Here is a 15,100-nt window from a genome sequence, read left to right on the forward strand (position 1 = left end):
AGCTGATCGAGAAATGAACCGGCTGAGAGCGACGATTTTTCCGTTCAGCTGTTGGACCTCCTTCTTGGTGTTCGGATGACGCATGTCGAGGATCGCCTTTATTTTCTCAGGGTTGGCCTCAATCCCTCTCTAAGAAACGAGGAATCCGAGGAACTTCCCTGAGGTCACCCCAAAAGCGCACTTGGTCGGATTGAGCTTCATTCGATGTCGTCGTAAAGTGCGGAAGGTCTCCTCGAGATCCCGAACATGATCCGGGATCTGCGCACATTTCACCAGCATGTCGTCCACGTATACCTCCATGTTGCGTCCGATCTGATCTTTAAAGACCTTATTGACAATTCGTTGGTAGGTGGCGCCGGCGTTCTTCAGTCCGAAGGGCATCACCCGATAATAGTAGAGGCCCTTGGGAGTCACGAAGGCGGTATGCTCCTCGTCTTCAGGCGCCATCCGGATCTGGTTGTATCCGGCGAAGGCGTCCATGAAGCTGAGCAGTCAAAATCCGGACGTCGCGTCCACCAGCTGGTCGATCTTTGGAAGTGGAAAGCTATCTTTTGGGCAGGCTCGGTTCAGGTCGGTATAGTCGATGCAAATCCTCCACTTCCCGTTGGCTTTCTTGACCATGACAACGTAGGCGAGCCAATCGGGATACGTGGATTCTCGGATGAAGCCTGCTTCGAGTAGCTTGTCCACCTCTTCGTCGATGGCCCTCTGTCTCTCTAGAGCGAAGGACCTTTTCTTCTGCCTCACCGGCCTCATCGTCGGGTCGATGTTGAGTCGGTGGGTTATTATCTCTGGGGGATGCCCGACATATCTGCTGCCGACCAAGCAAATATGTCGGCATTAGCCGTCAGCAGCTCCGTCAATCGTCGTCGTTCGGGGTCATGGGATTTTGGAGTTAATGATGATAGAGATAGAAATACTAATAGTGATGTAGGAGGCTGTGGGATTTTAGAAAGCCTAAATCCTAACTAGAAGGAAAAAGAGAGAAAAAAAATTTACAATAATTTTATATTAATTATTTCATGCCATATTCAGCTTCCATCATATGTCGCATGACTGCACGTGATCATTTTATTCATTATCGTTGGATGAAAATAGAAGATAAAAAAAATTTATAATATTTAAAAATTTGATGATCTAATTATAATAAAATTATTATTTAAAAATTTAAAATAAAAATAAAAATTTTATTAAAAATATAAAATTTATAAAATAATTATTTTTTGAAAAATGACAAATACGTGCCCTCTGTAAACCCGTTGACTTGAGGATGTGACTCAACTCATGTCCTTTTCACCTCCCCGTGGATCCACCACTTATCCGCGTGCAGGACACGCCAAACTTTTTTTTTTTCTGCATTTTTTATTTTTCCCGATGATCTGCATCCTTCTCACCTCCCAATTTGAACCTAAGAAAAGAAAAGATGGGTGCCACTCAGCTGAGTCACCAGCTGTTAGTATGCCAAATTCTATCTTTCTTTTTTCTGGGGCTGGCACCTGCGATTGACGCGGTGGATGGGATGCTCTGTGGGAAGCTGCGGTCCCGCGGAAACAAGCTAAGCCCCTGGCTTTGAGAAATTATTGCATGCACCAGGTGCAAGTGAACCAAAGCAAATTCCGGAGCATATGCACGGTGAAAAAGCGCAATCGGGAATCGATGAAATACAAGTGGTCGCGTGGCGTGTTATTCACCGTGGGATTTGCGCGGTCCAATTGCACCTGGTGCGCCCTGGCTTTTGACCGTGGGAATCCTTCCGTTTCATTTGGTGTGGACTTGTTGAGACTACTCCAAAAGGGCCACACCAGTAGTTTATTGTACATGACAAAAGGGGCCGGGCATTATTGCAGCACGCTTGTCGACGAGATGCCACCTATGATTGCACCCATCAGCTTCCACAGGAAACAAAAAAAAAAAAAAAAAAAAAAAGGATGTCAACCACTTTTAATTTATAGGAATCCATCAATGTCACCATGGAAGTTTCTTGTTTGGTGCAGTCGCAAGAACAAATTTTTGGATTAGGTGGAGATTGGTAGAAGTGTGTCTGGGGTTATCTAAATACAGTCTTGAGTAAGTCCAACTAGAACCAACGTAGCGTTGATGATGCAGATCCAATAAATGATTAATTAATTTAGCTTTTAGGCTTCATGAAATTTATAGAAAACAAAAAACTTATGGCATATATTTAGAGGACTTGAGGATTAACGATTGGGTCCATTGGGGTGTGGGTTCTCACGGTGAAAGGGAGTGCGGTGTAGAGAATATATAGCACATGGATGGTTATGAGTTGGTTAAGTCCTATTCCAAATAGGACTCATGATTCTTGGTCCAACTTCAACTAATTCTTGAATCCAATCCTAACTAACTTGGGAATTGGTTATAACAAACTAACTAATTAGGTCCTAGCCCAATTATGAAATCAATTAGATCCTAATCCAATTAGAGAATTAGTTAGATTAAAACTTCATGAATCTAGAAATTTATTCTTCTCATCTTATTGGATATCAGAGAAGCTTTTGATCAATAGGGCTTGATCCAATCAAGCTTATTATCCAATAGGATTTGATCTAATCAAACCTAAATCAAATTAAACTGAATTCTATTGAACTCAAAATTTGATTTGCATTTCTAAGATCAATTGCAACAAGCTCTGTTATCCATTAGAGTTGGATCCAATCAATCCAAAGTAAATCTAATTGAATCCAGTTCAATTAGATCTGATCCAATCTCCATTGCTCAATCAAATTGAGCCAATTGACAATCAAATTATTAATTAATTATTTTTTTAATTTATCAATAATTAGTAAATAATTTATTACAATCTTTGCATAGGATTAATCATCAATCACATCGATAATTAAATCTTTCAATGATTTATAATCATCAATCAGCCATTTGATCAGACAGGTCTATGTGTGTGACCTCATAGGTTCGAACCTAAGTCGGTAGTACAAGAATAATTTTTATACCAATGGATGTAACCATCTAACAATAAGACCCGACATCCGGATAGGCTGAATGTTTGCCTAGCAACACTCTAGAATCTACGTGGATATAGTTATCGTATAATTCATCTCTTTGATTCTCGATGCTCAAAGATGACTTAAGGTTAAACTGTCAACTCTGGATGAGTGATCCATATTGTGTCTCAACCTCAAAAATTCTGTGACTCCTCACTAGAACTACTTTGGCTAAAATTTTGCTAAATTGAAATACAGTATTGCATCATCTCTAATTTTACTTGAAGCGATCAATCCCATCTTGACTCGCACTCAAATTTCATAAGTACTTGACTGTACCTAAAAACCTTCCATCATCGAATTAGAAATTCGGATAGTCCGGTATCAAAGTACAGTAAGTTACTTGCAAGTTATCGAGGTGGCCTTAGGTTAGAGGGATACTTATATCCATACTCCATCAGAGTAACTCTTGATAGTAGAGTGCTTCGAAGTTGGTCATGTTCAGTGAAATGTACTCCTATATTTTACCTATATGCCATACCCGTGTCACTACACATCTTGGTTAAGAGGACAACCAATTAATATGGTACACAATAACCTACACTCGATACAATTATCATTTTTATAACAATTATATCATTTAGTCACGAGCAGGATTTAAGAACCACACGATAAATCCTCCTGTATCATTTTGAAAGTAGCTTTAAGGACTTCATCATAACATATAAGTTCTGTTTAGGAAGATGTATTCCTTATGATGAATTTGTCGGATAACATTTATCATTTTATAATTCATATACATGTATGGAGCACAATTATTTACAATCTAGATGATTGGCTTTAGGATATATTTTTCAATAGATGGGGCCTGCGGAGGGTGGAGGGTGCGAGTGGAGTTGGCCAGGGGGTGGAGATGACGCGAGGTGGGGCGGAGGATAGGGGGTGGGGCCGCGAGTGGTGGGCGGCATGAGCGGAGTAGGCCAAGGGGTGGGGGTGATGTGAGGTGGGATGGAGGATGGGGGGGTGGGGGGCCACAGGAGTGGGGGGCGCGAGTGGAGCGAGCCAAGGGGGTGGGGGTGACACGAGGTGGGGCAGAGGATGGAGGGTGGGGGCCACAAGTGGAGTGGGCCAAGGGTGGAGGGAGGATGGGGGGCTATGGGGTCGCAAGCGGGGTGGGCCAGGGGGTGGAGGGAGGATGGGGGCTGTGGGGGTCGCAAGCGGGGTGGGCCAGGGGGTGGGGGTGACACAGGGTGGGGCGGAGGACAGGGGGGGCCGCGGGGGGTGGGGGCCGGAGGGGCACCATAGGGGGTTGGGCCGGTGGTGACAAGCCGGGGAGCGACGGTGGTGGTGGGGGGGTTGTGGCGTGCGGGAGAAGAAAGGAAAAAAAATAAAAAATTATTTTTTAAAATAATAATAATAAAAATAATAAAAATAATAGTAAGTATTAAAAATTAATAATGATAAATAAAATAAAATAAAATATTTAAAAATATTTAAAAATAAATTATTTTTTATAATGAAAATAGTAATATTTTTAAAATAATGATAAAATATTATTTTTAAAAAAATAATTTAATGCTTTTGCTTGTTATGATTTAATGCTTTTACTTATTTAGTTCCTATATTTTATTGTGATTATGATTTAATATTTTAACTAGGATTAGCCGAATCCAAGATTCAGTCTGGATTTCGATCCGGGTCCGATTCGGTTTGACTCAGATCTGGTCTGAGATTCGGATCGAATCTGGATCAAAATTTGGGTTGAAATTCGATCCAGTATCCTGATCACGATCCGGATTGGATCGAGATCGGGATCTGGATTAAGAATTTATCCGGATCCGGATCGAATCCGGATACATCTCTCTATTTCCATAGAGAGATGCATGGTTGTTGGAAAATATAGATGATTTCATACATGTTTTTAAAATTTTTTAAAATAGATTGCAGCATAAAGTAACTAGATTAATCGTATTAATCTAACATGCATATGATCTGATCAATAAATCAACCTACTCTAGGATCTATAAGATACATTTTCAGAGGTGCCAAAGAACTCCTTCAACATTTGAAGGATTTTCTTGGGCTAGCATTCTCAAATTTATAACTAAATTCATCGTTCATCACTGCTCTCATATTATACCGCACCATGATTTGATCATTTAGCTATTTCTGATAAGTGTCTCTGATTTCATCACGTGTTGGGTATGGGAATATAAGGTGTTGGATCCATAATCATATATAGGATCCATTCGTACTTTAGAACTATTTATAACTTTTGATACCAACTATCGAAGTTGGGTCCTATAAGTTAGTTACAGACCTCTATATTTATGAATGATTCAGTCTAAAGAATTAGACTTTAGTCTAAAGATTTTCTCACTATTTTATATGAATTGGTAGCCTCTACCTTCAATTCAAAAAATTATTTTAATTCCTTAATAGGTACTAGAATCCACACAGACTACATACGAGCCTGACTTTGGCCGGCTCATCCATGTGCATCTATGGGTAGGCTCTTAACTAATTATTTCACCAAACAGCTTCTAGTAATTGATTTTGTCCCAGATTCCTAACAGTAGGCTTTGTCCTCCACTGAAAGGTCTGGTTAGGTCAAACTATTAACATGATCATACTCAGAAATCTAACTAACAAATGATCAGATCCGACTTTGATCGATCATCCTGACCACCGTCAGAGAGATTCGATTGAGTCATCATATTATGAATGATAATTTTAATAGCAGATGAGTACTAGGCCTTTGGGCCATCCAATGATCATCCAACTAATGGACCCATTATCACTTAACTTAATGGGAGGCTATGACTCTGTTATCTCCATAACATTATCATTTTAAGGATCTAATAGTTTAGAGGATTTAATCAATATATTTTAAAAGATAGAAATCGACCTGCAAGTCATAAATCTTTTCACTGACTTCACTTAGTCATGAGAGGACTAGAGACTAGTTGATCAACCTGACAAGTCGTAAATACTCTCACTGACTTCATCAAGTCATAAAGAGGACTAAGACAAATCGAACTAGAGATATCTAAATAAGTCATACTAATTTCTTAGTTAGCGTGGGTCAATCCGAACTACTAAGCGATCTGATTAAAACATAATTCACTATGTTGGTCACGTAAGTGAGATCGATAGGAGAGATATGCCATCAACTCGCCATACACCTAATCTATGAGAGTAGCTCTCAATTAATGATCATTGATCAAGACTGCTAAACTTATCTTAGATATCAATTAGTTAATTAGTTTCAATTCGATTAGTTTATAGACTTGGGTTCAACTGCTGAGCTAAAATAAAGGTCCTTTTGGTCTAATCAAAGATATGGACTTGATCAACTACAACTATTGCATTTGATCTAGAGTGTCCTTGACCTAATTTAAATCAATTTTTGGTTAGATTTGATCAACTACTCTTTTAGTCTATTAAATTTTTGATTCTAATCTTAGATCTAACTCAATTAAAAGGACCTGATCTGAGCTAACCCATGCCTCATGTTTTATGCAATATCATTAAATCTTAAATTTACAATTCTAGATTTAAGGATTCATCTCTTAATTCTTAATTAAATGTATCATTAACATTGGTTAAAATTTTTAATTAAAACTATTTCAATTCGTAAACTCCTTTACAATTTGTAAACTTCTTTATATTGATTTTATGCATGAACATTTAGTTCTGAAAATTGAGTCAGCTCATCCCTAAACTGAGCTGGCTCACAACAATGGGTCGACTAAGTTTTGAACTTAGTCGGCTTATTAAGATAAACAATAACATTTACTTTTTATCTTTGTAAACTGGGTCAGCTTAGCAGGAAGCTGATCCGACCAACCAGGGCACTGGGTCGACTCAAATCAAAATGAGTCGACTCAGCAGGCAGAAACAACAATACTTTATATAATTTTCAGATCTAAATAATTTTGCATAAGCAAAAATAAAATTAATCACAAATTAATTTTAGATCTCATCTAAATTTATTTATGATTCTAAATTTTATTTTTCATGATTAAAATAATTTTAATTACTAAGATTAGATGTTACTACTTTTCGTATAATTTATATCACATACAACAATCTTAAGATTTCAATTCTAGAATTTTACAAAAAAATAATTTTTTTTTCTTTCGTAGTTCATCTTTATGAATAAATATCACCCCTATATGCCATAAGAGATCTCCATGGAATGGGAGGAGAGGGTCTTAAAACCCTACTTTCTCCTATGATCGGATGGCCAAGAATATCCAATCCGATTACTTGACTACTAGGCACCTAATCAAATCATATCATATATGAAAAAATTTAGATCAAATCTAAATAATATCAGATCTGATTTTAATATTAGATCATATCTAAATCAGATCAAAAATATCACATGCATCATATAAAATCAGATCTTATCAAAGATCAGCACAAACTAGGATAATCTTTTCACTGTAAAGGATAAATCCTACAGTAGGATAAACTTATTTCAGTTTATGCAATCAATCAATAATTAAATTCAAATCTAAGATATCACATATCAGATCTAAATAAAATTAAATTTTAAATCTAATATGCACATATAACATGTCATAATGAACCTAGGCTCTGATATCATTATTGAAAAATGTAGGCGATTTCATGTGTATTTTAAAAATTTTTGAAACAGATCATAGTAAAAAGTAACTAGATTAATCATATTAATCTAATATGCATATAATCTGATCAATAAATCAATCTACTCTAAGATCTATGGCATATAAAATTTAAAAATAAAATCTACATGCATAGATGTGAGCAGTAGATCAAATCTATATCTAATCTGAGTTTAAAACTCGATACCTGAGTGCGGATCGATGATCGCTGCTACTAATAAATATGGTAAGAAGATTTTTACTGGTTGCTCACAGCCACACAGTATGTCCGACCTCTACAGATGGTCCACTTGAAGTCCTGATCTAATCGGTCTCCCCGAGAGTGCTAGCTCATGCAAAAACCATCTTGTTGGCTGATCTGAATCTTTTCTTCAAATATTTTGAACCTTTTCAGAGATTGAAGAAGGATATCTGAAGGAGATGAGGAGATGGAAAGAATATGGAGAGGAGACACTCTTCTCTTTTATTTTTCTCTCTTCCCAAAATCCTAAGCACAAACTCTAGAACCCTGGGTTTCACTCACCCAAAGAGGAGATGGCTCTCCTCTTTCTCTCATGCCATGAAGTCCATGCCCTCCCCTTCTCACCATGAAACCTTTTTCAGATCTCTCTCATGCATGCCCAAAAGGAAAAACTCCTTTTATTTTGGGCGTTCGTAAGTGGTTAGGTGGTTTAGGAGATGGCACCACATCACAAGCCCATGCCCACCTTACTTCCTTTTGTTATTTGCATTAAGAAACAATTTCTCATGCTAAATCAGATCTCCATCTAATTTCCCATGCCCACACCTCTTCTTTTGTCACACAAAAAAAAATCTCCAAGAAAAGTGGGCGCACAAGGTAGGTAGGTCTAATCCTTATCCAATAAGGAATTAAATCAAAATGGGATTTGTTTTCTAGTTGAATTCAAATCAGATTTGAATTCAAACTCAAACCAACTTCCATCTATATCCATATGGGGTGGTGAGAAAGTAGACATCTAATATTTGGTGTGGAATAGCTTCACATAAAATCAGATTTTGCATGAAGACATGAGGAGGCGAGTAGGGTAGGCGCAAGGGATAAGGAGTCCCATCTTATACGGACTCTAGGATTCCTTATTTGACTCCAAATTAAATCATATTTGGTTAGACACAAATAAATAGATAAAATTCAATCTAATTAGATTCATGAATCTTTTATCAAATTTTAATCTAATTAGAAACTGATTGAATCAAAATTCTGATCAAATCAGGAACAATTCTCCCTTAGCGATTAGATCATCTCATGACCTAATCGGGTCAAATCTAAATGAATCAAATTCAATTAGATTTGATCCAAATATTATTGTTCAATCAAATTGAGTTAATTAGTAATCTAATTATTAATTAATTTTCTATTAATTTATCAATATTTAGCTAATTATTTCATCGTAACTTTTACTTAAGGTTAATCATCAATCAAATTGACGATTACACCCTTGAACTATGTTTAATAGTTGATCAGCCACATGATCTGTCAGAAACTTCTTTTAGTGTGACCCCATAGGTTCGAACCTAAGCTGATAGTATAAAAATAAAATTTTAAACTAATCGATGTAATCATCTGCAATAGGATCCGACATCCAGATAGGTCGAATGATTATAAAGCAATATTCAAGAACCTACTGACGTATGATTACTGTATAATTCATCTCTTTGACTCTAATACTTAAGATGACCTAGGATTTAACTGTTAACCCTGTAATAGTCATCTATATTGTATTTCAATCTTTCAAATTCATCACATTTATTATTCGAATGCAGGTTTTACCAAACTAAAATACAGTGATGCATTAACTCCTACTTATTCGGAGGGATCAATCTCTTTTTAACTCACACACCGACTGAACAAGTACTTAACTATGCCCAAAAATCTTTCAGTCACTGAATTAGAAATTCAGATAGTTCGATACGAAAGCATAGTGAGTTACTTGAAAGTCACCATAGTGATCTCAGGTCGGAAAAATACTTATACTCATACCCTTCGTGAGCTACTCTTGATAGCAGAGTGCTCCGTAGTTGGTCACATTCAATGAGATATACTCCTATATCTCACTTGCATGCCATATCAATATCTCCACATCACTTGGTTATAGAGATAACCAACACATATGGCACACAACAACCTAAACTTGATAATCGCTGTCATCCTAGTAATAACGTATCATTTGATCGTGAATCAGTTTAAGAACTACGTAATAAATCTTTCTTTATCGATCAAAGTAGTCCTAAGGACTTCATCACAATACAGAAGTTCATTATAAGATGTAATCTTATGATGAATAGGCTAAATAACTTTCATTAATGATTAATTTATATATATTTATAATTAGCACAATTGTCAAATAATTGACTTTAGAACATAATTTTCAACAATGGTAGTGATTTAATACATGCATTGATGTAACCTTAGACTTCCATTCAAGAGTCGATCTCAGGATCCTCAAAACAGACTCTGTGAATGGCTCTTGAATGCTCCGATTTGAGTAGTTCAGAAATATATCAATTTTTTATTATTGTCATGGCGTTCTTTGTTCTATTATGAAAAATTCTGTCGTAGGTATGAGGACCCGACATATCAGGTTAAGCATTCAATTTTTTTTAGAGTTTAATAATTAAATCATTTATTCTTAAATTCAGTTAGTCACTTACTAATTTGACTGTTAACTATATAGGATCGATATTCCCAAAATGCCATGAATCAGATGAGACAGACCATCTCACATTATGGAGATTCAAGGTCGTTCACAAACCATATCGAGCAGATGGTAAGTAATTTCTATTTAACATATTTTAACTCTTTAACTATTTAAAATTTTTTTATTAATTATTCTCAAATTGCAGAGAGATTTAGAGAGTGACGAGCTTCTTGATAGGATCGAGATCTACCAGTGGACCCATTAGCGACGGTCAGGGGAGTGGACGGCAGGGAGCCAAGAGCTTTATGTAAGTTTTTTCAACTATTTTTTCATGGATATTTTGATTTTCAGTACAAACTTAAAATAGCTATAACTTTAATTTTCAAGATCATATGATAGAGATGCGATCCCAGCTTACTTCTGAGGGCTCGATCGCATCCACAGATGATGAGATCGATGATCAGGTACTTGGTACGAGATCTTATTATATTAGAGAATTAGGGTATGGGATCGGAGCTCCTCCATCCTCATGCTCATCCAGAGCTGACGTCCATGCTGCCTGCGATGTCTGGCTGACAAAGATAAAGAGATAGACTACTAAGGATCAATAGTAGGCTGCTGAGGATCGATAATGAGCTGATGAGTTGGCTGCATACGTCGACTCCTATCAGTCGTTCCAGATACAGATGATGGAGCGGATGGCACAGATGGAACAGATAATGGAGCTGATGAGGTAGCAGCAGATCGGTTCATCGTGCTTCACCCGATCTTTTTCTCCAAATGCTGATGCTTGATGGCCAGCAGCTTATTTCTGTATTTTTTATTTTTATTTTGGATCTCTTATAATTATTAAATTTATTTTTTATAATTTTATTTTAATATAATGAAATGAGAAAATTTATTTATAAATTTATTATGTTAATTTTTATTTTTATTTTATAGATTATAAATATAAAATATTAAAAATATAAATTAAAAAATATATATTTATAAATTATTTTTTAAAAAATATCATATTTTAATTAGCTTTGAAATTATTTATGATGGGATATCTGTCGTAAATAAACTTATTTACGATGAAAATCTTCCATCGCAAATAATTTATTTTTTTAAATTTAATTTTTTTAAAAATTATTTGTGATGAAATATTTTCATAGTAAATTCATCTATTTACAACGTAATTGTTTCATCATAAATAATTTAAAAAATAAAAAAAATTATGATAAAAAAATTTCATCATAAAAAAATAATTATTAACGATGAAATTATTTTTTTATTATAAAATATTATCTGCGATCTCATTTTTAACGAAAAATTATTAACAATAGAAGTTTCATCGCAAATAATTATTTACGATGGTGATGCTTTGTTTGTGTCGCAAATATTCTCTTTGGTTATAGTGGCGATGCGATCGTTGTGATTCTTTGGGATCCGCATCCCATGATTAGTTAGGCTCGTTATCACAGCCATTACAGCAGGTAAGTTTATTAATAATTTTTTAATTTATTTTAAATTTTTGTATTTACAAGCTTCACATATTTAGGCTTGAGTCTAAAATCAATCTAACTATCTAATCGATGGGTCGAGAGTATTTATAGCTCCGTATTATCGAATAGAATGTGTAAGATCAATCTGTTTGAGAATCGAAATAGTATACTGAAAATATGCCTCCGTATTGATATATATATTTTTATATAAAAATTTATTAATAATATTTTATTTTTTTATTATAGGATGATGGGACATCTGACTCTCATCCACCAACTGCTCGAGAGGACGTACAGGAATAGGAGGAGGATGAGGAGGATCTTATATATTTTTTTTGATATGTATATAATTTTGATACTTATAAAGTAGTATAAATTTATAAAATTATATAACTTATATTTTTAATATAATATAATTAATTTTATATTTATGATTATGATAAATAATTATTATTTTATTTATAACAAATTTTAAAAAATATAATTAATTGTTACTGTGATTAAAATAGATTTTAAAAAATTTAATTATAAATTATAAAAAAAATAAAAAATTATTAGCGATGGTATTAGTGACAGACAAAGCCATCACTAATAATTTTAAATTAAAAAAAATAAAATAAAAAACTGTTAACGATGGTAAATACCATCGCTAATAATTTTTAATTAAAAAAATTAAAATAAAAAATATTAATGATGGCTTCATTGTCGCTAATACCGTTGCTAATTATCCATATTAGTGATAGGATTGTTGCCATCGCTAATAATAATAATTAGTGATGAGTTTATTTTCAATAAAGTTTTAGCGATGGTGTTCTGTTGCTAATAATATTAGCAACGAGATTCGGGTTATTAGTGATGGCGAATAGCTGTCGCTACTAATCAATTTTCTTGTAGTGATATTTTGTTCAACTTTCAAGTACATTATCAGTCTCATGATCCATGCTGGGAAAGAAACAGCTTGACAAGTGTTTTAATAATACAATAAAACTTGTACAGCACGCAAGAAAAGAAGAAATTGTTGCACGGACCAGAAAACTCTTGGGGCATATCCATGCTAGATAGTGTGCAATCGAGAATATGTAAAATATCTTAGGGCCCGTTCTTTTGTGTATAAATATAATGAAAATATTGGTCAACTATCCTATTGACCAACTTACCTATATACTCAAATTTTTTTAGGATAGATAAATTATTTTTTTATGGATAGCATTTATATGTGAAATAGAGAAAAATCTTACCCACTTAAAGGGTAGCTAAATTATTTTTTCATCAACCGAAAAGTCACCTCTATAGTTCATTTCTAATATACCCTTAACTTTATAATAATAATAATAATAATAATAATATAATATATTATAATATAATACATTATAATAATAAAATGATATGAAATAATATAATATAATATACTATATTATAACAATAATATAATATAATATAATATATTGTTACATATAATAATATTTATATAATATATATTATAATATATTATTATATGCTATATTATTATAATATATTATAATTATTATAATATAATAATAATAATATGCTATATTTTTATATATTATATCATATTATTATATATAATAATATTTATATAATAAAAGATATTATGAAAAATATATATAGATCTTAGTAAATCATTCAAAAATTAGTAATGCAAAAGAACAAAAATAATAAATTTTTAAATTATTTTTTATAAAAATAGATAAATTATTTTTTTATTTAAATATTATATAAAAAATATTTATCTAAAAAAATATAAATTCTTAGAGGTGCGGTATCCACCATGGGTTTTGGCGTGGTCAACGGCACATGGTCTCAATAATAATTTGACCATAAAAGATAATCCGGTCAAGGTCATATCTATCTGTGGTACTCTGTTGCCTTGCGCGCACCTCTTAACCACATATCCTAATCCAAGCTAGGAGCGTAAACATGGAAGATGAGCCTCGGAATTGGTGCATCATGCGCTGAATTAGCCCAGACGGGCATTTTCGGCCTTCTGTGCTTCTCACCCCATACATCTTGCCGTCACTACGAGGGCTCCTTGGCTGAAGGATAACGACGTCACCGTTACCGATATCCACGGAAAGTTTATCTTATGAGTGAAAATGGCCCTACATGGAGTATTGGAAGCAAGCGGATCTTGCATGACACCTACGACAACCCTCTCATTTCTATGCGAGAGAAGGCCAGGTTATATCTATCTGTGGTACTCCGTTGCCTTGCGCACACCTCTTAACCACAGATCCTAATCCAAGCTAAAAGCGTAAGCACGGAAGATGAGCCTCAGAATTGGTGCATCATGCACTGAATTAGCCCAGACGGGCATTGTCGGCCCTCGGTTCTGTGCTTCTCACCCCATACATCTTGCCGTCACTACGAGGACTCGTTGGCTGAAGGATAACGACGTCACCGTTACCGATATCCACGGAAAGTTTATCTTATGGAGTGAAAATGGCCCTACAAGGAGTCTTGGAAGCAAGCGGATCTTGCATGACACCTACGACAACCCTCTCATTTCTATGCGAGAGAAGGCCAGGTTATATCTATCTGTGGTACTCCGTTGCCTTGCGCGCACCTCTTAACCACACATCCTAATCCAAGCTAGGAGCGTAAACACGGAAGATGAGCCTCGGAATTGGTGCATCATGCGCTGAATTAGCCCAGACGGGCATTGTCGGCCCTCGGTTCTGTGCTTCTCACCCCATACATCTTGCCGTCACTACGAAGAGGGCTCCTTGGCTGAAGGATAACGACGTCACCGTTACCGATATCCACGGAAAGTTTATCTTATGGAGTGAAAATGACCCTACATGGAGTCTTGGAAGCAAGCGGATCTTGCATGACACCTACGACAACCCTCTTATTTCCTTTCTCTTCGGTTCCATGGTATTGATTATGAGAGGCTAAACGTCATCTCATCATGCAGACATTGACTGCTCGCAAGCGGAGGCGAGTGTACTTATTGGCGATAGTTCAGAGGACAGTGATTTATTGTTCAGTTTCGAGAAGAGTTCAATGTTCCAAACTAGGTCTAAGTTTGATGTGTTCCTGGCAAGCAATAAAGAAGAAGAAGTCGGTGATTTTAAGATCAAGAGGAGCTACCGCAAGAGGACGTGCACTTTAAACAAGGGAGACTCTCAAATGGTTTTAGCCCAGGTGAAAAATCTTAAAGATGAATTAGCGCATGTTTTTTTAAAAAAATATCATTCAGGTTCTATTAATTAATTTCTTTATGGAAAGAGAAGAAATTCGTTATCTATTTCATTGAGTATGAAATTAAAAAGAGTATTATTAATCCAGCTAATTCACCCACAGTCCAAACAAGGCAGTCCCACTAA

The sequence above is a fragment of the Elaeis guineensis genome, chromosome 5 (assembly GCF_000442705.2).
Source record: "Elaeis guineensis isolate ETL-2024a chromosome 5, EG11, whole genome shotgun sequence".
NCBI lineage: Eukaryota > Viridiplantae > Streptophyta > Magnoliopsida > Arecales > Arecaceae > Elaeis > Elaeis guineensis.